Source organism: Adiantum capillus-veneris, chromosome 2, assembly GCF_014529385.1.
Source record: "Adiantum capillus-veneris isolate H3 chromosome 2, ASM1452938v2, whole genome shotgun sequence".
Lineage (NCBI taxonomy): Eukaryota > Viridiplantae > Streptophyta > Polypodiopsida > Polypodiales > Pteridaceae > Adiantum > Adiantum capillus-veneris.
Genome location: NC_140932.1, coordinates 92744172 through 92769651, shown reverse-complemented (window position 1 = coordinate 92769651; position 25480 = coordinate 92744172).

Sequence of the window (25480 nt, the reverse complement as noted above, 5' to 3'; positions counted from 1 at the left end):
CTTTTTTTTAGTATACTTGGCTATGAGCCAGATTCAAGGAATGACAATTGGCCATGGCATGGCAACAAGGTGGCCAATTTCAAGTCCTTTTGTTTTTATATATTTTAACCTTCATTTGAATCAGATTTTCTATTGTGAAAAGCAAAATACTCTAATAGACTTAATGAGCAGCAAGGCTTCTACTTATGTGTCCACTCAGTACCAAAGTACTACCCATTGACTTAAGATCAAGCGTAATGGCACACAAGTTTGGCACATTGGCACTATTTAGATATAAGCTCCATTTTATGTTTGGTAATGTCAAACTATGATGTATCTATGCCGGTTCAAAGTGAGCAAGGCACGTATCACATCAGCTTACATTGAGACCATCACTGAAACTAAGGCTTATCACTCCATTTTTTGATATGCATGCATGGCGTGCCAATATAGTGGGATTAATTCCACTGAATTATTGTTTATGCTTCTTCTAACACCATCTACTTTGTCAAGGCATCCTTATCCGCCTCTTAGTCATGGTGGATTCCATTGGCCATGATATCCACATGCATTGGACTCACACAATTTTTAAGACACAATAAGACCTTATTTTATTCTGATGATTTTCTTCGATGCTTCTCTTTTTGATATTGTGTAGGGGTTAATCATAGCTTGTGATTGTTGTATATGACTACATTGGCGGGCACTTTAAATCATTGGCTCTATGCACAAGGTGCAACCAATACAATGATGATTTTTTGTGGGTAGCAAGTAGACATGGCCTCACTATCAAGCAACTAATTATGCAATGACATGAATTGAATAAGAGAGCCTTAAAGTAGATAATCTCTTATTTGAACACCCAAGAAAATCTCGTACAACAACCTTCTTTGGGTTGTTGGGAATCTTTTTCTTTTGTTCATAGAGAGATATGATTATTTCAAGATCCAATTGTGAACAAGATTCCAACATGAGAGGATCTGTTGTTTAATAAATAGCACTGATTGTTCCTATAGGACCGTATTTCTAGAGGTATGACACATATAATGCCAAATCACTCCTTGAGTGTTGATGGCCATTGATTGGCCTTTTTAGAGTTGTGCTTTGTAGGAAAGAAGTCCTCCATCTTCCAAGGAATATTGGAAAAGTTCATCATTGGACACGATAGACTATGTTGGTCATTGTTAACTGCTAGTGTAAGAGATTTTCATGTAGATTCTACCAAAGAGGTTTGGATTTGAAAAATCTAACCGTGGGATTTTTGGATTTCCAAGGCAAAAGCCACGGTTACCAGTTAAATATTGCTTGATTTTCACTAACCTCTTATTTAGTATTTAACATGTGAAAAACATACTGGGTTTTTTTGAGAGAATGGATTTTTGATGATATACCTTTCAGGTTTGGTCAGTGCACTTGACTTCGAGTAAGTGGACATTATTATCAACCTCTAGGTAAGCATATGATTTGGTTTCATTTCTTTTTTGAGTATGTTGTGATTAAGTTTTCCAAGTAGGATGTATATGCTAGAATGATTTCATCCATTTTGCTCTTCAGACACATGACAAGGTCATGTAGGAGCAAAGAATTTTGGGACAATAGTGTATCAAATACATATTTGCACCTTGCAGTTATAGACCTACATGGTAGGGTTTTGTTTTTCACATGTTGTTAGTCAAAAGGATGCAACATGGTCTAGGAACTCATATAGTTTGGTTTGGCCACTATGGAGCATGATTTATGAGGGTCCATCTCACTCATGTTGCTGAGTGTTTACAGTTACCTCCACACACAAGTACATCTTGTATTGATGGATGACGTTTTTTTGTTTTATGTGACATATTCCACATGTGGAGAATCCCTGGGGCTGACATTGGAATCTCTCTATTTTATTATGTGTTGCGATAGAGTCCCTAGGTGCTCAACAAATCCATTTTGCAGACCATTTTGAGCACATAGCATCAAAAAAAATTTCAGTGGCCAGACATTGTTAGGTACTTAGAAGGGCTTGTTAAGGTTACAAGTGCTATTAAACAAAATTAACAGATGGTTGTCTATGCACAAAGCAAGGCTATGTATTGTTAATGAAAATGTTTCATTGTTTGTGCCTAGATGTGATTTTCTTTTCACATTCTATTATGGTTCAAACATTTTAGGAAGGCTTGCAAGAAGTGATTGCAATAGGAAGTATTGTAGTTTCTATGTTTGACAAAATGGCATGCAAAGACCTCCCTCACCTATGAAGGAGTTCTTAGCTATTAATTAACAACCTTGTAAGGAAAACATGCAAATGGGTTCAAAGGTCCTGGGGAATAGGGTTCTTTAAGAGAACTCTATTACTGGAGGGAGGGTAGGGAAAAGCCAAGTTCTACTCATTTGCACTTCAATTGTTAAATTTTGCTACTTTAAGCAAATATGGAAGGCTACAAATATCGGGTGTTTGAGAATGCTCCTAGAATTTCTAGCTTCTCAAAGATCATGCAAGAGAGCAAGAAATTGATTGTAGCCTTTGGAAAAAGGAAGGTTTCTGACGAGTGGCTGTAAGTGGCCACGATTGTTATGATGGGCTTGCGATGACCTGAAGAGGGGTAATGGGGTGCCTCTGTATGGGGCCTGATATCGTATTGTTGTGATATGTCGTTTCACAAGGAGTGATTTGAGCTTGAGGTTTATCTGTAAATTTCTAGTTTCAATTCATTATAGTCGCATTTGTGGGTTTTGAAAAAATGTGTGCTATGAGCATTAGATGCACCATAAGCATTGGCAAATATAGTCATGAAAATGAAGGTCCGGATTAATTTTTGCTAAAGGCATGCACACTAGGTGTTATGGGTCCTCGTGTTTAGCAAAGGTTGACTTGGAACAATATCCAAATTCATGAAATTGATAGCTTCTAAATCATTTCGTACTATACATGGAATATTTCTATGAGATCAATTGTGGGTCTACCAATCACCATCAAAGGTCATGGCTCGGTTTGGGTGCTTGTAGATAAGTTGACTAAACTTTGTATAGTTTATTTAATTTACTATTCCAATCCCTAAAGTTAGCCAAGCTGGTTATCTATAAAATATATTGATTATATGCATTACTCTAACATATTGGACATTGTTGGGACCCATGTTTACGAGTCCTTTCTAGAAAATTTTATATAAATGATTGGGGAGAAACAACTCAATATCCGTACTACCACGATTTCTTACATGGATATGTAATTCACAAATATTAATCTTGTACTAAAGGATATAATAAGCGTGCACATTATCACAAAGTAATTCAATTGGAGAGGTTATCTCTCTAGTTGGAGTTTGCTTACCATGAGGCACCACATGTTGCGCAACTAAGTTTAGTCCCTTCATGTTTAAGTCAGGTTCTTAACCTTGATCGCCAGTCATGGTGGGATTGTTTTTTGATGAGAAATGATAAAAAGTCAAGGACTTAATCTTTGATGATGAGTAATTATGTCACTTTCATGGAAAATGAGAAGAGATATTCTTTTGTGGAAACTCATTTACTAAACTTTGGTGAGTTATAAATAGAGTCTACACACTGTCTTGGTCATAGGATGGCTATACAAAAAATTACAAAGGGAGAACAATGTGGAGAGTCAAGATGGTTTTCTTGGTTGCATTGAAATTCCTACTAAACCATGTAGCAATCAGATGACAATTGAATTCGTGATGGACGCAATTGTAGAAAACATTAATGTTCTTTCTAAGATATTTCCACTTTTGTTTTTGAGAAAAAAACACTTTTTCAAGGCGGGAGTAATGTGAGGCCTAGGGCAAGACGGAGGGCTAGGACACACATGCTGTAAGGTCTCTACCTTCCCTAGAAGAAGGTTACCTATGTAAAATTTTAAGCCTAAATATCAGTTTGGCAAAAGATGCTGTTTTTAACAGGTTTCAGTGATCAGATGTCATTTTTATGTTGTGATCGTTGTAGAACTTTTAATTCTGGTCAAATTCAATTTTTGAGAAAAAATTCAAAAAATAGAAAGTTTTTGACCCCCGGTATGGTCTAGGGTCAACCGGCTCGTCAAATTGTGCACCGACCTAGATTTCCTTAAAAATAGGGTCTGAACATCGGAAGCTGCTATTTATGGCGGATAGTCGTATCTGTTACCTGCAGGTCGGCCTCGAGTTAGCAAGTTTTAGAATTGAATTTGGGTTAGTATAGGTCAAGTTAGCCTAAGGTTAGCATTTTCTAAGGTATGTGTATGGCATGTATGTGGATGTGCATGCATGGGTATGCATGGGCATGGGTGTGCATGCATGGTCATGGGTATGCGTGGACATGTGTCCCCATCATGTATGGGCATACGTCATGTGTATAGGTAGTCTTGTGACAAGTGTTAGGCTAGGCATGGAAAGTGTAGCATGGGAACCTAAGCTTGGCCTAGATAGGGTAGAGCATGGGCCAATGAGTGAGGTGTGGGTAATGGAGCATGGGACTAGGACACCTCAATCCCTCAATTTAGCATGGAACTAGCACTACCTCCTCTTTTTGCAAGTGTGTGTGTGTGTGTGTGTGAGTGAATGAGAGAGAGAGAGAGAGAGAGAGAGAGAGAGAGAGAGAGAGAGAGAGAGAGAGAGTATTAGGCAAGTGAGGACACCTCACTAGGCAAACCACAAATCGACCCTCCTTGAGGGGGATGCCTATATAAGAGTAGTTCACCCATCTTTAGGCGCACACTACCCCCAAGCTTTACAAGAAAGTGCTACTGTCGGAGCTTCCATTGGAGGAGCTTACTAACATCAATTAGCATATACAAGGAGGCTTAATCAAGGTGATTGATTCAAGTTATGTTACTCTAATTGCTCCATAGCCTCTTCTCTCTGGAGGACCTATGTTGAACCTACTCTATTCTATTATGTCTACTAGATGGTTATAGTATAATTAATACTAGTGATTATCAATAGACTCTTACCTATTGATCATTCCATTCTTTGCCAGATTAAGGAGCATTAAAGCTACCCTAATCTCTCAAGGAGATCTAATTTCCTTAATTATGCATAATTAATGTTTAATTGTTTCCTACCCACCTATGTGATTTTTGTACATGATTAAAAGGAATTAATCTTCGTCTTATGCTCTAGCTAACACATGATTAAAGGGTGAAATCAATCTCTCTTTGTGCATTAAATTTGTGCATGATTATGTTCCCTTGTGCATTAAAGATTATGTATAATTAGAGTTCTATTTTAACTAATCTAATTGCACATATTTATGCATGGTAAAGTAGATTTTGATCCTCTCTTTTACCCAAGTCTATGAATGGTTATATGCATACATTGTGCATAGTAATGATGAGCCAAAAGTGATGCATGGATGTGATTCCTATATATTACCTATGATAGATGTAGTTGTGGAAATATTATGATAAAGATTATGCATGTGTATTTATGGTAAGCTTGTTTTCTTCATGGTTGAGTGACTAATTAGGAAAAGAATTCTTTTACTCTAAATCACTGGTGCATATCAGCATGTCGATTAATCTTAGCTAGTTTTCCCTTGTCATTATTGCTTTACACAAGTTTATGTGTGATTATCCATAACTCAAATCAACTTCTACTTGAGGAAAGCTCTGGCTTAAAAGAATTTCATTGCCTAGATGTAGAGTAATGTTAAGAGTAAGATTAGGTACGATTTTTTCCTAATCCTTGTGGATGCCTAATTATTGTTGATATGGTTACTTGATACCATATTTTAGCCTTCTTTCTTCAAGTTTTTCTTACCCAAATTAGTGAGATATGGCCCCCAAGAGGACACGTTTTGGGGTGCTAATGACCGCGATGCAGGAACTATCAACATGGTGAACAACGGTAAAGCACCAATGAGAGAGGAAAATCCGGTCATCTCACGAGGCATCGACGCGGCATCGAAGAGGAAATTCATGAGGTAGGAAGTATTTTATTTTTATATTTTACTTAAATATTGCATTACAATAATTTAGGAATGTTTAAACTCCCCGAACTATGTTGGAAATCCACCCGAGACAACGTCATTGGTATTTTTAAAGGTTTTATTTAAATTTAAGTTAAAGTAAATAAGAAAGAAATGCTTTATGGAAATACTGTTTTAAAGTAGGAAAGAATGTTCTCAAACGAATTTGGTTCATTATTCCAATGTCTATTTAGTCTGAACCCCCTACTGGTCACAGGGCAGTAGCTCGCGAAGTTATTGCAAGAGCTAAATCCACGACTTGCTTTCTATGTGGTGGATATATCCATGGCTTTCTTTCTATACGGTAAGTACATGATATTTATCCGGAGAGTTACTGCATGAATTGGGTGGAATCATGGACTGGTTGTATGGGCGGCCATTTGACAATGGGTGGAGTTAACACTCGTTGGAGGTCCTCACAACTCCAGGACATTGGAATTTTAATGAAGTATTATTTGATTGAGTACTTTTTCCTAGGAAAGATATGTTTTGGTGTTGATTTGACAATGTTTGAAGGGCTGTATTAAGGAACTTGTGATGGAAACGATAAAAAGGAACCCTAAACATTGAGCAACAATGTGTAGTAATTGTACCACACAAAGACTCTGTGTGAGTGCAGAGTGGAAAGTGGGGGCTTGGCTTAGGTTGACAAAGCCTACGAGACAGGTGGTCCCGGTCAGTTGGGAACCCTCTTCCCTGTGTAATAAAGTACTTCATTAGATATCTCATTACACCAGAGCAGAAGGAACTCGGTGTACGTGCCTCTGAAAGCTACGGGGGAAAAGGCACCGAGGTTACTTCTCCTCCTGGAAGATGAGAATAGGACCGATAGTATGTAATTACGCTTCCCCTGTGGGGTGGAGCTAGACTCCTTTCACTGGTGGCTTGGACTTAACTCACTGAGTGATGAGAGACCATCCACTGGTCTTCTTTTTCTTATTAGCCAAATTTTTGTTTGCTTATGCATAGGATCTAGCGATCGCAGGTGTCCTCCATTTCCGTCAAGGTGAGACGGGGAGGGGACCTCACACATGCTATACACAGGGCCTACATTTAGCAAGCCAATGGCCTGTATTAAGCATGGTTGGGTGGAGATGTGCATGTGCTTTCCCCACTCTCTCATATTACACATGTTCTCAAATGCATATTATGCTCTCTTTCTAGTCTGCAAACGTTGAGGAGCACATCCACGCATCTAGTGATTGGCCTAAACCTTAAGGCCAATGTACTTAAAGCTCTCAAGCACTTCAGGTGTCTCATTGTTGTACTCAATGCATGGCTTCTCCTTATGGTTGGTTTGCACAAGCAAGTTCTCAAGGACAACAATAGGCGAGTAGGGGATCGGAGGAAGCTTTATGAGGGAGATTTTGAGGAAGCTTTTCTCAAAAAACAGAACGACTGATTTTTCTTTCAAAAAATATTTCTCTATGCTCATTTTAGTGGATTAAGTCAAATAGACGAAAAAGCTCTCTTTCTACTCTACACAACGCCTACTCAAGACAACCATAGTGCCTAACTAAGCTTACAAAGTAGCCAAAAATATACGTAGCACTCAAGAAATAAAAAACAAACAAGTGAGTACAAAAAGTAAATGATTTGGTTTACAAAAACAAACAAAAGTCATCTTTAAAAGTGTTTGTGAGCAAACGGAACATATCTATTTATTCATAGTATGTTCAAAGCATGCGTATACAATGGAAGACCACAAATAGTATCTTCTACATAATTTGAGGTATCTTGTTAAAAAATCTACTATGCTGGTGGATCCAGTTTCATAATGTCTAGATGTGGCTCCACAAGAGACGCTGCCTTAAGGGAACGCTGGACCCCATCTTCTAGTCTCTTGTCTCGCTCCTAAATCTCTCACAATCAATGGGCTTGCATCTCTAAAACATTGTTTAGTCTGTTGGAGACATCCTCATTGCTCTCCAATACTGTTATTATACGTGCCATCTGGATACCCATTAAGGACAATGCATTGCAATCACCCCCGTATTGAACAACAACGTCGTTCTCATTAGTGTATTGTGCAAGCAATTGCCAAAGAAATCAATGTCCACATTCCATGCCCCCTACACAAAAAATATTTGTGAAAGGAATAACTAACACAACAAAGGAAAACTACACTTGGAGCCAATGATAGATGGACCATACCTCGCATTAGTGTCCCATCCTCTGCTCATGTCCAATCATCCTCTTGCGTACAATCTTACCAAGCATCATCTTATGGAATGTCAATGGCCTCTGAAGTCCAAGTCTGCTCTTTTCTCATAGCTGACACAAACAACGTGCACATGGTTATACTCTTTTTCTTGCACATAGGTGTCTTACACACAACCACATTCAAGTGGTCTTCTCGCCAACCAACAGCGGATGCAATATCATGCACCATACCATAACTATCTGACTGACAAACAACCACAAACACACCTCTGTCATCGGTAGTTGCCAATGCAAGTCGTGCGAGTTGTCCAAAATGGCATGCTTCCATCTTGTTCCAATCAGGGACCTCTATTTCAGACAACCCATACACAGGCACATTTGATGGTAGGAAAACAATGGATACGTTCACTGATGAATCAGATGCCGACCCATCTCACATTGGCATCAGGCACTTCTCCACTACGTGAGGCCTGACATTGCTCAACAATGCATTTTTCAAGTCTTCCTGTATTTTGTCGTAGCCTAGATGTAGAATCTGGACATGCTCTCCACCGCCAGCTGCACAACCAAAACATACACTAAGCAAGCATGCTCTTGAATCACACTTAAACGATTAACCATTCACCCAAGATTAGAGATTACTAGTAGATGGTATTGTAACTAGTGGCAAGTCTGAGACATGCAATATTTCTATTTCCAGACTCGTGGTGAAGTCCACCGCTTCCTTTATAGACATCTCACTTCTTTTACCTGAACAACAAGGCATATTAACAAGCCAAACAATCAATATTATGATTCTTACGTAAATCAATAGAACTCACGTTTCTCTTTCACTCTAGCCTCTCGTTGTGAACCTGAAGAACGAACGGACTGTTCAATCTGCATAACAAAGCTAAATTGATTAGTAAAATTGAAATGCAACCACTTTGATAGTGCTAATTAGTGAAGAGTTTTAAAACAATGGAATGATGGTACCTATGAATTCATATCAAATCCCTCTCCACCAGGAAGTTTCACACTACACTATGCTGCTATGGACATTTCTTTACCTACACAAGCTCTTTCTTCTCTTTCTCTCACTGCATCATTGTGTGCTTTTTCCTTGCTTACAAGGAAACATCCCTCATCGTATTCCAAGAACCAGTGTAGGTCTTGGTAAACTCTTCCCTTGAAGTTCAAGCCAGTTGGAAAGGGTTGAACACTTGCTCTGGTTTACTGACCTCAAGCATTTTTTGCAAGCTTGCAACATCTCCGATGTTGAACTTACGCTTTTGCAAACAATTAATACAGTTACAAATTCACATGCTCTCAAAAATATGTTTTATTTTTATCATCCTGTAATATTTCATAATTTAACCTGCAAAGGCATCTTTTTCCTTTGTCTCTATTAATGCTTTTTCCACCTCCGACTAAGTCTCCTTTTTCATTATAGCCAGCTCATAAGCGAAGCTCTTTCTTCTATGAGCAAGCTTGGCATCAATGATGAATAAATCAATGTCCAAACCGGGCATGGATGTCAAATGTATACTACGGATGCTGCTATGTATGTTCCCTGCTTCTCTTGCAATCGACACCCAAAAAACCTCAACCCGTAGCCACTCCCTAAATACATCTGAATCTCCTGATTTGTGAAAACATATGTCATGAAAATTGGATTCCATGCCAAGCTAGAGAGATTGACTGTCAAGGCAATGCCCAAATGTGCTCACCTGTCTGTGATATGTCCAAACTCTTAACATCTTCCTGGACATTTGTGTTGGTTTTGTCCTTGCAGTCTTGGTGACCCGCTATTTTACAAAATGCAAAGCAAAGAACACTCAACAAGTCAACCCATTGCAAATGTAAACACAACATGAGTCCACTCAGAGAATATCAATGACATGCCATTAATGAGAATATCAATGACATGCCATTAGTGTAATTAAACAGAAAATTACCAATTCACTTCTAGGCCATGCATCAAAACTGCTATTTGCCTTCTTGAAATTGTCATCTCTTTATTTCCAGAGGGGACATGAGGTAGAGGAGAGTCTTTCCCTTCATATACCTCCATCACAGCAACCAAAAAGCACGACAATCAGCTACCATGAAAGTCTTATCTATTTTTCCAACGCCAATAGCTTCTCCATTGTAAATAAATTTGACGTATGCACCAACATGACTTTTCTTGGACATCTTCCGCCTTAGATGTTAATGCAAAGACAAAAAAATTTGCAGAAAAAACCATAATTATCTCTCTCTCTCTCTCTCTCTCTCTGTAACTCTACCACTCTCTTTCTTCTTTCAGCTTCTGTAGCCTTAATGTAGAGCTTAAGGAAGGAAGAGAGTGGGAGAGCGAGAAATGGATAGAGAGACACATAAGGACATCCTGACAAGAGCTTGATAGAGGGATGTAGAGAGTCTTTGAATATAAACACTTGTTCTAGAAAACAAGTGATTATTAACTTACAATGCGTCGTTTGTAACATATTGTCATAACTTAAGAAACTTTCATGCTGCATCAAAACCTTTTTATAGTCATTTTCCCTCACTCTATCTCAATCATCTCCTTCATATCACTCCCTACCATCACTCTCTTATTCGTAGCTCATACACTAGTTTCTAGCTTTTTCTCTTGTTCTTTGTTTCCATACCAATGTTTAACTCTCTCTTCCTACTCTGTCTTTCTATCTCTCACTTTCTCTCTGTATCATGCAAGCAATGGATGGTTCCCACTCCCACCCTTAAACACATCCAGTGTGAAGTTTTAAATCCACTATCTATCCCTCCCTCTTTCAACCTAAACTATTCCCTCTCTCTCTCTCTCTCTCTCTCTCTCTCACACACACACACACACACACACACACACACACACACACACATTTTCTCTCCACTCCCTCAAGCTCATCATGTATGGGGAGCGCTAGCGCTCACCACATGTGATGAGCTTGTGAATGTGTGTGTGTGTGTGTGTGAGAGAGAGAGAGAGAGAGAGAGAGAGAGAGAGAGAGAGAGAGAGAGAGAGAGAGAGAGATGGACAGATTAAGGTTGAAAAGGGAGGGAAAACTAGCAACTCTCAAAATACCCTTGATGATCCTTTGTTTACAAGCAATTACCAAGCAAGTAAATATACAACGCTCTTTATTTAAAAAAAACGTGAGTTCACTTTAACTCTATGCCTACATCACCATGATAAGTTTCATCTGTGTGTGTGTGTGTGTGTGTGTGTGTGTGTGTGTGTGTGTGTGAATTTCCCTCTATCTTCCTCAAGACCATCGAGTATGGTGGGCGTGCTCACCATACTAGATGGTCGTGAGGAAGATAGAGGGAAATTGAGAGAGAGCAACATACTAGGTGGTCTTGAGGAAGATAGAGGGAAATTGAGAGAGAGAGAGAGAGAGAGAGAGAGAGAGGGAGAGCTCACCATACTAGATGGTCTTGAGGAAGAAAGAGGGAAATTGAGAGAGAGAGAGAGAGAGAGAGAGAGAGAGAGAGAGAGAGAGAGAGAGAGAGAGAGAGAGAGAGAGAGAGAGAGAGAGAGAGAGAGAGAGAGAGAGAGAGATTGATCATATGGAACATAATAGAGCATGTAAATAACCTAATAGCTACTAGCATGTAAATCCTCACTAGTGCAACTTCAAAAGATACAAAATGCATGAGCACTAGTGCTTGGGCAACCTGTTGAGCAAGACAGTGAGAGAAAGAGAGGGAGAAAGGGTGAGAGAGGGAGGCCCGGTTCTTTGCCCTTCTTAAGGTCTGAGCGCTAGCTCTTGGGAAACTAGATGAGCAAGCATGTGAGAGAGAGAGATAGATGGGCAGCCTACCTTGAGAATGAGTTGCTCCAGCTCACCAGGTATGCATGTGCTTTCTATGGCAATCCCTCCTCTACGATATCACTTTGCCTACAAAATTGCTCAGTGGAAAACTATTATTTAATTGTCTGAGTAACTAGAATGCAAATAGATATTATGCTTTGATGGGGTCTCTTTTAACCATTCATGTATGGTGCAAACAAAATCTATGGTAGCCTCAAAAACTTGGCATCCTCACAACTAGACGGTAAAGCATACATGAATGTAAGGTCAATGAATCATTTCCCATAAGCTTGTCAATTTGGTTACCTAGGTTAGATAAGGAGAAGGTAAAGTTGAGCATGTGCATTCCAACCCGCTTTGGCCTTGGCTCGTCACTATCCTCTTCTTATATCTTTGTAGTCCCTTTGATATGCTGATCCTCAACCTTTTGGCATGCTAGACTTATTTTTGGATGATGGTTGTAATGATGATGCCTTTTAGAGAAATATGTGCTAGAGTCCTCAATATACGTCTTCTTTATCATAATCTAGCTAACCCATGCTAGTCTTACAAAGATCCAAAACTCTAAACCTCTATGAGTTTGAACCCTCATAGCTCAACCCCTTAACTTTAAAAGTGAAGACTTTGGCTCTAAAATAGTCTTTAAAGCATCACACCCAAAAGCCGATTTCCTAAAATCTACTTTGAAAATCCTTGGAAAGAGGGCTACAAAACTTGTGGCCAAGCCCTAGACCCTTTGAAAACACATCTAACTCTAACTTTCCATGAAGCAATCATGTTTCTTGTGAAGAGTCAATTTTTAATCATCCTTCATTACTTAATTACCCGTTTGCGATCCGTTTTTGAGTGTGGCAACTATGCCTTGAAGTAATGAAAGCACTAAAAAACTTCAAAACTTATGTAACCCACAAACATCCCATTTTATGCATCTTGTAATGATAGACAATCAATCTTCTTATCAAAAGCTACAACTTTTTGTCTTTTTAATAATTGATATCCGATTTTGGGTGCTAAGCAATATCTATTATTTTTTCCTATCTAATAATTGATATCCAATTTTGGGTGCTAAGCACATAATTTTTCCCAATTTTTCTAGTAAAATAGGCACTATTGCCAAGAAGTAATGAAGAAGCTACAACTTTATATTTTTAGGAATATATAATTTTACAAACAGGGGTATTTTAGGAACTATGGAAAATTTGATTGAATTCTGGGTAATTATAGGACTCTAGAGTAGTGTACTAGTAGAGATATTGCCAAATGATAAAGTATATCGTGGAGAGATATAGCAAAATTTAAAGATAGGACCATATGACATAGTATATTATGAAGAGCATTAGATTTGTAATGATAGACAATTAATCTTCTTATCAAAAGCTACAGCTTTTTGTCTTTTTAAAAATATATAATCTCATGTCTAGTGTTATTTTCACTATGGGAGAATGCTGCTGTTACCGCACAACATTACCGCATAAGAGGAGAGAGAGAGAGATTGTATACTGCAGCCCTGTTGGCGGGTTTTCTATTTTTTCCGCTAGTATTATCGCATTTATTATTGCGCATATAGCCGCGCATATTACCGCAATAAAAAAATGAATCCACTTGGCCGGCCGCCCCCATTCCTCTCCCACTTTTCCCTTTCTTTAAATTTATTCTATTTTGTTACTTTTCAGAAATTGGTACCCCCTTTTGGCATGGAGTGTAAGAAATCCCATTCCCATTGGGATTTTTAGTGCCTCTCTTCTCTTTGCTTGCCTCATCTATTGGCATGATTCTCCTACTCTACTCATTTGTACTCCATGAGATTCTATATCAAAAAATATTTTGTTTCCACCTCAAAATCTTATGTCAACTATGCATTCATATGGAAATGGCAAGCAAATGATGATCAAAATTGTATTGTCTTGCGTTCATAAACAAATAGCCCTTTTGTACAGCATAAGTGGAGAAAGAAGACAAAATCCAAAAGATATTTATTAATTTTCATCCTCCAAGAGATCTATACAAGTGCTTACATCCATGTCCAACCCCATGGTAGCTAGATCAACAAATAAATCTATTGATTCATCATCTACAGCCTCTCCTATTGAATCATCATCATCCTCTCCATCCTCGTCCTCCTCCTCACTATGGTTGGTTATTGGGAATGGTTAGTTCTCCTCGACCTCAACTGCATCATCGTCATTGGCGTCTTCTTGAGATGGTATGGTGGGATCTGCCAAAGTCTCTATGTTCGTATGTGCAAAGATAGATCTGCTCCATGGTGTGACTGGAATAACATACCAAAGTCTTCTTCGATACATACAAGGGACATAAAACACCTGTAGGTCACAGAGCAAACACCAACATGAATGTAGTTTTATATGTATCATATAATGTTTTAGTGAGTTGCACATGGACTTTACCTGCTCACAACTACTAGGTTGCACCAAGTTGTCGGTCTTCCCGCGATGAAATTGCCCGGGGTCTACCATATAGAGCCCATTCTCATGTCTCTTAACCTCACCCGCAAACCATCGGCAGTCAAAGAGATATTTGTGAAATGTTCTGAAATCCACTTTGATTATCCTCTCTATTGTTCCACATTCCCTCACCTCTTGTGTTGTCATGTCAAAGTTGCCCATAACTCCACTATCGTGAGTGGTTCAACGCTCATCTATCTTGCGGGTTCGAAAATGACGTCCTTCGGACCACATAGAGTTGAATGTGAAGGCTTGCAAAAACCAATCAGGATAGATGAGAGAGAGAGAGAGAGAGAGAGAGAGAGAGAGAGAGAGAGAGAGAGAGAGAGAGAGAGAGAGAGATGACACACACACACACACTAAACACATTGTGTAGTTTACCCTTGGTAGACATCCTCGCGCGTACTCCCATTTTTTAGGGCTTATTTGTTCTCCTTGTGCCTTGGCCTTGGTCATGGCATTGTGTATCCACCCAGATGGAATTAGATCAGGGTATTTGGCAAGCTCTTTAGGAAAGGGAGGTGCTCGCCTACCGCCATGTGACCTCTTCCATGCTTTCCTCTCCCTTTCTCTCGTTGTACGCACCTCCACATACATATCCACCCATTTGCCCATGATGGGAGCATTGAGTAGACAATGGTTGTTGACTATGGCTTGAAATTCCCTATCCAAAATCAAGAGAGAAACTTTCCCACTTGGAATGTTTGCGTGTTTTTTTGGATCCTCTTCCTCCGTCTTTAAACGAGGCAATGATGGGTCTATCATGAAAAGATATTGAGAGACATACACAAAAGCCTCTTGTACAATCCAACCCTCTACCATGCTTGCCTGAACACATGAAACCATTAGTGATTAAAGTAACCAATAAAAAGCATTGTGAATACAATCCAATCCTAATAAGGTTTAAGGCTTAAGATCGATGAATACCTCTGGTTGTGATCGTAGCCTTACAAAGTCTTTCAAGGTCTTTAGGAACCTCTCAAGAAAGAACATCCACCTGGAGTGAGCCACACCACAAATGGCTATCTCCTCAACAAGATGGAGCAATAGGTGAACTTGGCTAACAAGGATAGAACGTGGGAATGCATCCTCAATAGCACAAGTTTCTTCAATCGCTAGAAGTTGAGCTGTTGGAATGGCTGAAACTTCGATTTCTTTGGAACTCACAAACCTGTAACCAAAAAACCCTTCATAATCGTCATAGTAAAGTTAGTCTTCAAAGTAAAGTTTAGGAGGGAGGATCAAATGTGCTATACCTGAAAACTTCTCCCACCTTGAATATTGCAGCCTTCACCTTCGTGTTCGCAAATCCACTAATGCTAATTGGAAGCACAAACTATTGCACAAACAAAAAGACTTATTAGTATCCAAAACCCTAAACCACATACACATACACTCACACACACACACACACACACACACACACACACACACACACACACACACACACACACACACACACACATTACCTGAAAAATCTTGTGCCAATCATGGGATTTGAGCCCATACAGTTGTGTGGATCCTCCTTTCTTAGTTTTAGTGAAGGCACCCTTGAGTGAATGCATATAACTTGTTGGAGTATGGATGGATGCAATGACTTGTTTCATCCGCTCTTGATCCACCCTTGATAGAATCCAAGGTGCCTTTGGAAGAACCATCTTCCCCCCAGGCCACATGCGAGGTGTGGCCGAAGGAGGGAGCCTCCTTATGGCCCTCATGTCCTCTCTAGCCCCCAATGAATCTTTCTTGCCTACTATGTGATCCCATATAGCTTGCCCAACATTTTTGAACACATGCATTGGATCCAATAGGTGTTGGATTTTCAATGAAGCCAAATAGGGTAGTGATAAGAAAATAGAGTACCTAGACATACCCCTAGGTGGATCATTGGGAGGAGGCAATGTGTTGTTATGCTCGTTCCAATGTCTTGCCCAATCGGCCATGGTCCAATGGAGTGGCTCCATCCCATTGCACAGTGGAGCATAAGATTGATGTGTGGGCGGCAAGAAGCGATGGTTATTGGGGTAGATCACCTTACCAAGTAGAGCGGGTCTCTCTGTCACGAGTGAGGGTCCACAAGTTGGGCATGCACTATGTCCAGATGTCGATAGTCCTACAAAAACAAAAGACAACACCGCATATAGGTGACCAATGCAAAGACATTAAAGAGCGTCACAAAGTATAAGCTTACCAGAAATCTCTCGAAGCCCGGGGTTGTCACCATATACATGTGGTAGTGATGTGTGTGAACACACTAGGACCGCCGGGGCATTTTTTCCCTCTTTAGGAGGTTTTTCCCCCCGTGCATTGTATATACGTCCATCACTCTAGGGCTATCTATCTTTCCATTGCACACTGAGTTATACACTCTCTATTGTGTGCCTTGAGCTTCCTTCGTCTTCTCCAAGCTGTGTGTGTTTCTCTGCAACCCTAATTCCAACAATTGGTATCAGAGCAGGTCACGTCCTCCCGGGCTTAGTCGCCAGCTACTCCGGCACACGCCTGCTCACTTTCTCCGATTTCAGTGAGCTTTGGCAAGCGTTCGCAGGTTGACAAATACTTCGGAATAGCCCGAAGAGCTAGGTCTACTCATAATTTTGATTTGGGCTCATTTCGGCCTCCGTTTCCACTACAAGCAGTATTGCACATGCTATTTTGTCATTTTGTGCATGATTTCTGTCAGTGCCGTTTTCTGCATAACAGGTGCCTTATAGTCTTCTACGATTTGTGCTATATAGAACAGGTTGTTCCCGCTCCATTTCTCCTATTTTCGGGCAATTTTTAGATCAGGTGCATCATTTACCATGGCTGACAACAACAACACAGATGTGTTCAAGATGTTTGCTGCTGAGGACAGGTTGGATGGGGACAACTACCCTATGTGGGCTTATATGATGCAACATGTTCTTGTGTCAAAGGGTGTCTGGAACATTGTGCAGGGCATTGATGTACGTCCTGGTTCTGAGGATGTAGGCGATGTTGAGGATGTTGCAGGTCTTGCTGCAAGGATTGCAGCTGTAAGAGTTGTTTTGCCTATGGTAGAACAAGCTCGTTGGGATGTTAAGGATGCGCAGGCTCATGCATTGATTGCGTTGTCTGTGAAGCGCACCATTGTTCCTCACATCCGTTCAGCAAAATCTGCAAGATAGGCTTGGGATATTCTAGCAGGTCTTTATGCAAGCCGCAATGAGGCTAAAATTGCTTTGCTGCGTAAAGAGCTGGAGTCGAAGATTATGCATGAGGAAGATGATATGGACACTTTCCTTGCTAGTGTCAAGGATATCAATGACCAGCTTATTTCTGCAGGTGAAGTCATTTCAGACAGTTCCCTTGTGCAGACTGTTCTTGATGCCTTACCAGATTCCTACCAGACTTTTGCTAGTACTTGGAGACTGATGACCCAAGGAAATCCTGAAGTTGTCAAGTTTGATGCATTATGCACATTGCTATTGCAAGAGTCACTTTCTAGAAAAAACAGGACTAGGCAGCGTGAAGTTGAACAGGGTTTTATTGCTTCTCAAAGAAAGGGTGGTAACAGTAATGCAACCACTTATTATGGTTCTACTGCGAGTGGCAAAAATTGTGTTCCTAATGCTTCTGCTGGTAGTACTTCGTCTGGCAATTCTAGTGATAAGGGCAAAAAGAAGATGCGTTGCCATTATTGTAAAGCCAATGATCACTTGATCAAGTCATGTCCTAAGTTGAAGTCCAAAGAGGCTAAGAAGAAAGAGGGTGGTTCCACTGCAAATGCTGGTTCCACTACAAATTCAGCCATTGTTGAGTCTTCTTTGAAAGGAGGCTGTGTTGCTGATGTTGATGCAGAATGGGCTTTTAGCGCAGAGTGCACTTACAATCCTGCTGTCCATGATGCATGCTTGTCAGTTGCTGCAGATTCACATGTGTGGTATTTTGACAGTGGTGCTACAAAGCACATTACCTCACATCGTGAATTGTTTACCTCTCTCGAGTCAGTCCCTCATGGGAATTCAGTCACTTGTGCCAACAACGCCTCTTATCCAGTTCAGGAAGTTGGAAAGATTGTGCTTACTGTTGCTAATGGCAGTTCTTTCACACTTGTTGATGCACTTTATGTACCTGGGATTAAGAAGAATCTCTTGTCTATATCCGCACTTACTAGACTTGGACTTGTAGTCAAATTTGTGGATGACAGATGTACAGTTCATGATCTCAGTTTTGGTGATGAAATTGTTGCATCTGGCCTTTTGTGCCGTGGGCTATATAAGCTCACTTTGTATGACAAGTGTGGACAAAATTTTGCAAATGTTGTTGCAGATTCAAGGGCTATTTCGGATGCAAAACTTTGGCATGCACGTTTTGGTCATCTGAATTTTGCCAGTTTGCTGCGTTTACAGAAATATGATATGGTTGCTTCTTTGCCGCCTCTTGAAGCACCTGTTAAACATGTTTGTGAAGGCTGTATTTTGGGTAAGATGCAGCGTTCTAAATTTCCAAAGGATGGTTCAGTTCGGGCCACATGCAGGTTTCAGCTTGTGCATAGTGATGTTTGTGGGCCCATGCAAACTCCGTCCTTGGGCAATTACCTGTACTTCGTGACTTTCATTGATGATTACTTTAGGCATGCATGGGTATTTCCGCTTAAAGCGAAGTCTGAAGTTTTCATGTGCTTCAAACAATTTTTGGCTATGGCTGAAAATGTCTCGAAATGTACTATGGGCACCCTCCGTTCCGATCGAGGGGGGGAGTATATGTCTCATGAATTTAATGCATTTCTGGCTAGTCATGGAATAAAACACCAATGTACAGTGCCTTATACGCCTCAGCAAAATGGTGTTGCTGAGAGGAAAAACAGGTCACTGACGGAAATGGCACGCTGTATGGTCAAAAGTCAAGCTTTACCGCATTCTTTTTGGCTTAGGCCATCATGTGTGCCACTTATGTACTTAACAGGTGTCCTACAAAAGCTTTGCAGTCTATTACTCCATATGAAGCATGACATGATAGAAAACCTTCTATTGAGCACATGCGTGTTTTTGGCTGTTTGGCATATGCTTTGGTGCCACAAGTGCAACGCAGAAAATTGGATGATAAGGCTGTCAAATGTATTTTTGTTGGTTATAGTGCTGAAAGCAAAGGTTACATGTTGTATCATCCGCAAACAAAATGCATTCTGGTTTTTCCAGATGTAGTGTTTGTGGAAGATTCTGTTCAGCCCTTGCTGTCATGTACTAGAGATAATAATGTAAGCTCACAGGACATTTATGACACTTTGTTGCCTCTTTTCAGTGGTGGAAATACGAATGTAAGTTCCAATGAGGCAAATGTACAACCTATGGGGGTTTCTGAAAATGTTTTATATCAGCCTATTACTGATGCAGATGTACATGATGTACTTGATGAGGAAAGGGCTGAAAATGAGCAGGCTAGAGGTATGCCAAAATGGCTGGTGCACACTTTGCGTGACAGTAAATTGGATGCACCTTTGTCTAGTCGTACTCGTTCAGGATCTCGCCATGCATCTTATGCATCAGATTGTTATGCTTTGGCTGTGTCTAGCTTACATGATGTTGAGGAGCCTCTGTCTTTTGATGAAGCACAGAATTCAGAAAATTGGATGGTTGCCATGCAATCAGAATATGATGCACTTATAGAGAATGACACATGGACTTTATGTGATTTGCCTCCTAGAAAAAAGGCCATTGGTATGAAGTGGGTTTACAAGTTGAAACGCAAGCCGGATGGTAAGATCGATCGCCATAAGGCTCGACTTGTTGCAAAGGGTTATGCACAGCAAAAAGGCATAGATTATGAAGAGACTTTTTCTCCCACTTGTCATATGACTACTGTGCGTTTTCTATGTGCATTGGCAGCTCATTTTGGTTGGGATGTACATCAATCAAACATTGTTACTGCTTTCTTGAATGGGACATATTTGAGGAAGTTTATGTAACGCAGCCTCACGGTTTTGTCATAAAAGGACAAGAGGACAAAGTGTGAAAATGTAAGAAGGCTTTGTATGGGTTGAAGCAATCTCCTCGTGCTTGGTATGAGAAAGCTGACACTCATTTGGTCAAACGAGGCTTTCGTAACAGTCCAACAGAAAGCACATTGTATGTAAAGCGTGAGGGTGATGTACTTCTCATTGTGGTTCTTTATGTTGATAATTTGCTGATCACTAGACCAAATGAGAGACATATTGCTGAATTTAAGGCTGCTTTGAATGCTACTTTCAAGATGAAAGATTTGGGGCTGTTGCATCATTACTTTGGTATACAGTTTAAGCAGCGTGCTAGTGGTATTGCCTTGTGTCATAAAAGTTACATAGAGACATTGCTATGTAAGTTTGGACTTGAGGATTGCAAACCTATTGTCACTCCCATGGAAACAGGTTTGAAGTTGAGTCTACATGATGCTGGTGATCCTGATGATGTCACTCTTTACCAAACCGCTGTTGGCTGCCTCATTTATGTATGCAACACGAGGCCGGATATTCAGTTTGCAGTCTCACAGGTCAGTAGATTGATGCATAGCCCAGGGTGTAAGCATTGGCAGGCTGTCAAGAGGATTTTCCGCTACCTTAGTGGAACTTTACATCTTGGCTTGTTTTATCCGAAGGGGGGATCATTGCCTCCAGACTTACATGCTTTTTCGGACTCAGATTGGACTGGTTGATTTGACACGCAAGTGTCCACATCAAGTTTTTGTTTCATGCTTGGAAGTTCATGTATATCATGGTTGAGCAAGAAGCAACCTACTGTGTCCACTTCGAGTTGTGAGGCTGAGTATAGGGAAGTCTTCACACCTACGGTTGAGTGTGTATGGATCAGACGCCTTATGGATGATTTGGGTTTTGCACAGGACACTGCCAACACTATCTACACTGACAGTCAGAGCGCATTGGCAGTTGCGAGGAACCCAATTTTTCATGCTTGCACAAAGCACATTGAGGTGCACTACCACTATGTCAGGGAGAGGCTCTCAGCAGGAGAGATCAGCTTGCTTATGTGCCAACACAGGACAACCTTGCAGATCTTTTCACAAAGGCATTGTCTCGTGAGAAGCTTGAAGCTTTCCGCAAATCTTTGGGCTTACTCCCCTTTGTGGACTGATCCTGTCCTCAGGGCATGGCACTTCCCTTTACTCACGTGCCAGCTCTCGTTCACCGCATCACTCCAGGGGGTATTTGTCACCATATACATGTGGTAGTGATGTCTGTGAACACACTAGGACCTCTGGGGTATTTTTTCCCTCTTTAGGAGGTTTTTTCCCTCGTGCATTGTATATACGCCCATCACTCTAGGGCTATCTATCTTTCCATTGCACACTAAGTTATACACTCTCTATTGTGTGCCTTGAGCTTCCTTCATCTTCTCCAAGCTGTGTGTGTTTCTCTTCAACCCTAATTCCAACAGGGGTAATCATGCATGGTCCACATGAGAATGCACTTGATTATTGTGTGCTGATCACAAAGTGGTCTTGATACATCAAAAACATCTATGCCGTTCCATAGCTCTTGAAGCTCTTCAATCAAAGGTGCTAAATATACATCCATGTTCTTCACCTTGTGTTTTCCTGGGACTAGAAGAGAGAGCAAAATGTTCCCCTTCTTGGTTGACTCCCATGGTGGAATGTTGTAGTTCACAACAACCACTGGCCAAGTACTCCATGAGGTAGACTGATGCCAAAATGGGTTTACCCCATCACTAGCGAGACCAAGCCTCAAGTGATGAGGATCTTCTCTAAAATCCGGCCATGTGTGCTCGATGTGTTGCCATGCCGGCGAGTCAGCCGGTGAGGCGGTCCGGGGCGGGCAACAAGGAGAGTGGCCTCTAGACACCCTTCAAGGCTCCCGTGCTGCTCAATGGGGCTGGGGAACAACACAACACAAACCAAAACAACAAATCCACCGCCAAATCCCAAACTACACAAGGGGCACCACCTAGTTTAAGAGCGAACTAGGACGCAAAAGAGGAGAATCGTTAGAGCAACCCACAAACAAGCAAGGAATTACACTAACCCTAACACCAATGGAATACTCTCACACACTAAAACACGAGAGAGAGAGAGATAGAGAGAGAGTGCTCGGGCTGCTTTGAAACGTATCGGCGATGATCAAGCAAACACAACTATATATTTAAGAAAGAGAGAGAAAGGGGGAGGGGGTGCTTGTTGCATTAATACCTTCTTACAAATCTGTCATGACAAATCAAAGTGAGATTAGTACTTGTTCAACATAGCTTGCGTAAATTTCACCACAACACATCACAAGAAAAGCCACCCCAATCACTGTCTTAAGGCAAGGGGAGTCCTCTCCACCCTGTCGCCCTCTTACAGTATGTGGGATTTATGGCTAGATTGATGACAACACCAGAGACAAGCTATCAAGAACTTTAAAAAAAACACCAAGACACTTACGCATCATTGTTGTCCATTACTTCACGTTGGAAGGGAGACAAAATATCCAAGATTAGTCCAAATCCACCCTCCTTGATTCAGCGAATGTTGGGCTTACACTAGTAGGAGAAATGATAGATTTCCTACTCTCAATTGAATGATCACTCTCTCTCTTACAATGGCATAGATTTCCCTTGCTAATCCCTTATTACAACACATGCACATGCATAAGACAATGAGCTTCCACTCAAGAATTCCTTCTAGAGAGGTTGAGCTTGGCTTCTCAAGCTATAGCATAGTGCTCTTGCTTATGGCTCCCCCCCTTTTATGCTAGCTACACCCTCCTTTTATAGCAATTTTGAAGGCTAGGGTTACTCCTCTAACCATGGTTGGGTTAGATTTTCAGCAATTTATCTAATTTCTTTTGCTTGGAATTATCAAGAAGTTGGTGGGGAAAGAGAGAGGAGAGAAATGGAGGTGATAGGACTTTTCATAGTGGGTTAGTGTTAGTAGAGTTAGTATTAATTTACAAATGGAATTGGATATTTACAATGGGAGTATCCATGTAGGATACAAATAAGGAAGAAAAACTCTTAAGAGGTAAGAAAAGGTGGATTTCTTACAAGGTTGATGCTCCAAGTGTCTTGAGTGGGGCCAATTTTGACGCTTGTTGACGGTCCACTAGCTTTGACAGTACATTTTTTCTCCACTCTTGACCTTCCTTGAGAGACAAGGTAATTGAAGCTGAGTAATCAACCACCATGATGCTGTCTTTTAAGAGACGAGGTTGAATTTTGTGGTTTTTTGATAGATATGGGTAATTTGGAGGAGGAAAAATGAGACTAGGTGGTCAATTTTGGAATGGAATTGTGTGTGGGAGGTATGAGTTCACCATGGTTTCTCTTATTCTTCAAGGTTGAGGAGAAGGTGAGTAGTGTGCAGAGAGGAGTGGTGAGAGAGATGGGGATGATGAGTGGAGAAGTGTGTGTGAAAGAGGAAAATGATAAAGTGGAAGAGAGAGTGTGGCTGCATAGCATGGGAAAACTGGGGTCCACTAAAAAAATCATAGCTCACAGCTGGTAGCTCCAAAAATCATGAAAAAATTTGGGGTCATTATTCAGAGCGTGGGCTACATTTTCTCTTTTGACCACCGCTCCAAATTCGGAGTGGAGATAGGTGCCAAAATTCTCACCAAAAAGCCTGTTTTTTATGCCTGCAAAAGTCTTTTAGTGGTCCCCTCCTTTGTTGAATTTGTACAATGCATCCAAGAGTGAGCCCCTCCTTTGTCATATTATAATACAAAGCATTCAAGTTGCCCTTGACCCATGCATGGAGGAGGATTATTGGTGAAATAAGAAATATATACATGGTGGGACTAGTGTATGGACTATTCATGGACTTTAGCTCAATGAGCACATGGTGTTAAAATAATGAGTAAAAATAATAATAAAAATATGGAGGAGTTATGGATATGGAAAGATATTGGAATCATATGATATGGTCCCTCCTTGAATTATTTTGGGTGAAAGAGAAAAATGTATGCAAGTAAATAATATAATAAAAGTAACCAATGAGTAGAAATCAATTTTTTGTTTTCACGAGGGTGAGGGTGAAAATGTGGGAGTGATTTGTATAAAGGAAAAATATGAGGTTAATTTTAAGGCCAATTCTCATAAGATCATGTGAAGATACTGTCAATGTAATAAAAAAATTAGATCAACTAGTGTTAATCTAAATTTTCCCAAGATAGATTATGATAGAGGAGTAATTATCATACCCCTGAAATGATTCTATTTCTTCCGTATAAGAAGAATTGCTTGTTAAAGTTAATCATGTTGTTATTTGACCAACTGCGGATTGTCATGGTATACCGTACTCTAGTCTCTTTTCCAAAATCATATTCTTAAGTAGTGAGTAAAAATGGCTCCAAAGAGGACTCTTTTTGGTGGATCTCATGACCATGAGGGCGGGACGAGCAACACCAACAAAAAGGGGAAGGCTCCCATGGTTGAGCAAGTACTGGTCATCTCATGCAAAATAAAAAAAATAAATTATAATATATATATATATATATATATATATATATATATATATATATATATAATTATAATTATGGTGTAAGAGGATGAAAGAAGGTGTACATAGGTTTAATAAAACACACACCTAAGTAGAAATATTTAAATAAAATACCAAAATAATTATAAAAAATCCCTATATTTAGGCCATATATACAATGAAATATTTACACACAAAGAGGCCATAATATACTTTTATTTTATTTTTTTTTATTTTTTTTTTTAATTTGGCTCACCTAGCCCAGTGACTAGCTAGCTGAGGGTTTTTAAGAAGATATGGGAAAAGTCCCGTGACTCACGCACGCCTATGTACAGTGAAATGGTAGGGATAGCCACAGTGTTTGGGTGATTTTGGTAGGGTGAGGTAACTCACTGTGGCAATTACAAAGAGCCGAAAAAAACGGCTATCACCGGCACTCTCATAACCCCATCGGTGGAGCGATTTTTCATATGCCATGTAAGAAGCTCACTTGTTCCTTTGGTGTTGAACATGTGCTTGATGCGGGGAATGAGGGGGAAATGACGAAGAACCTTGCGAGGTATTGTGGTTCCTTGCATTCCCTCTTTGTACCTTGATTCTCCACACTCGGGGCAAGCATTAAGCCCTGCATGTTCATTGCGGAATAGCACACAATCATTGACACGTGCATGTATGAATCATAGTCCATCCCAAGCCCTATCACCACCTGTC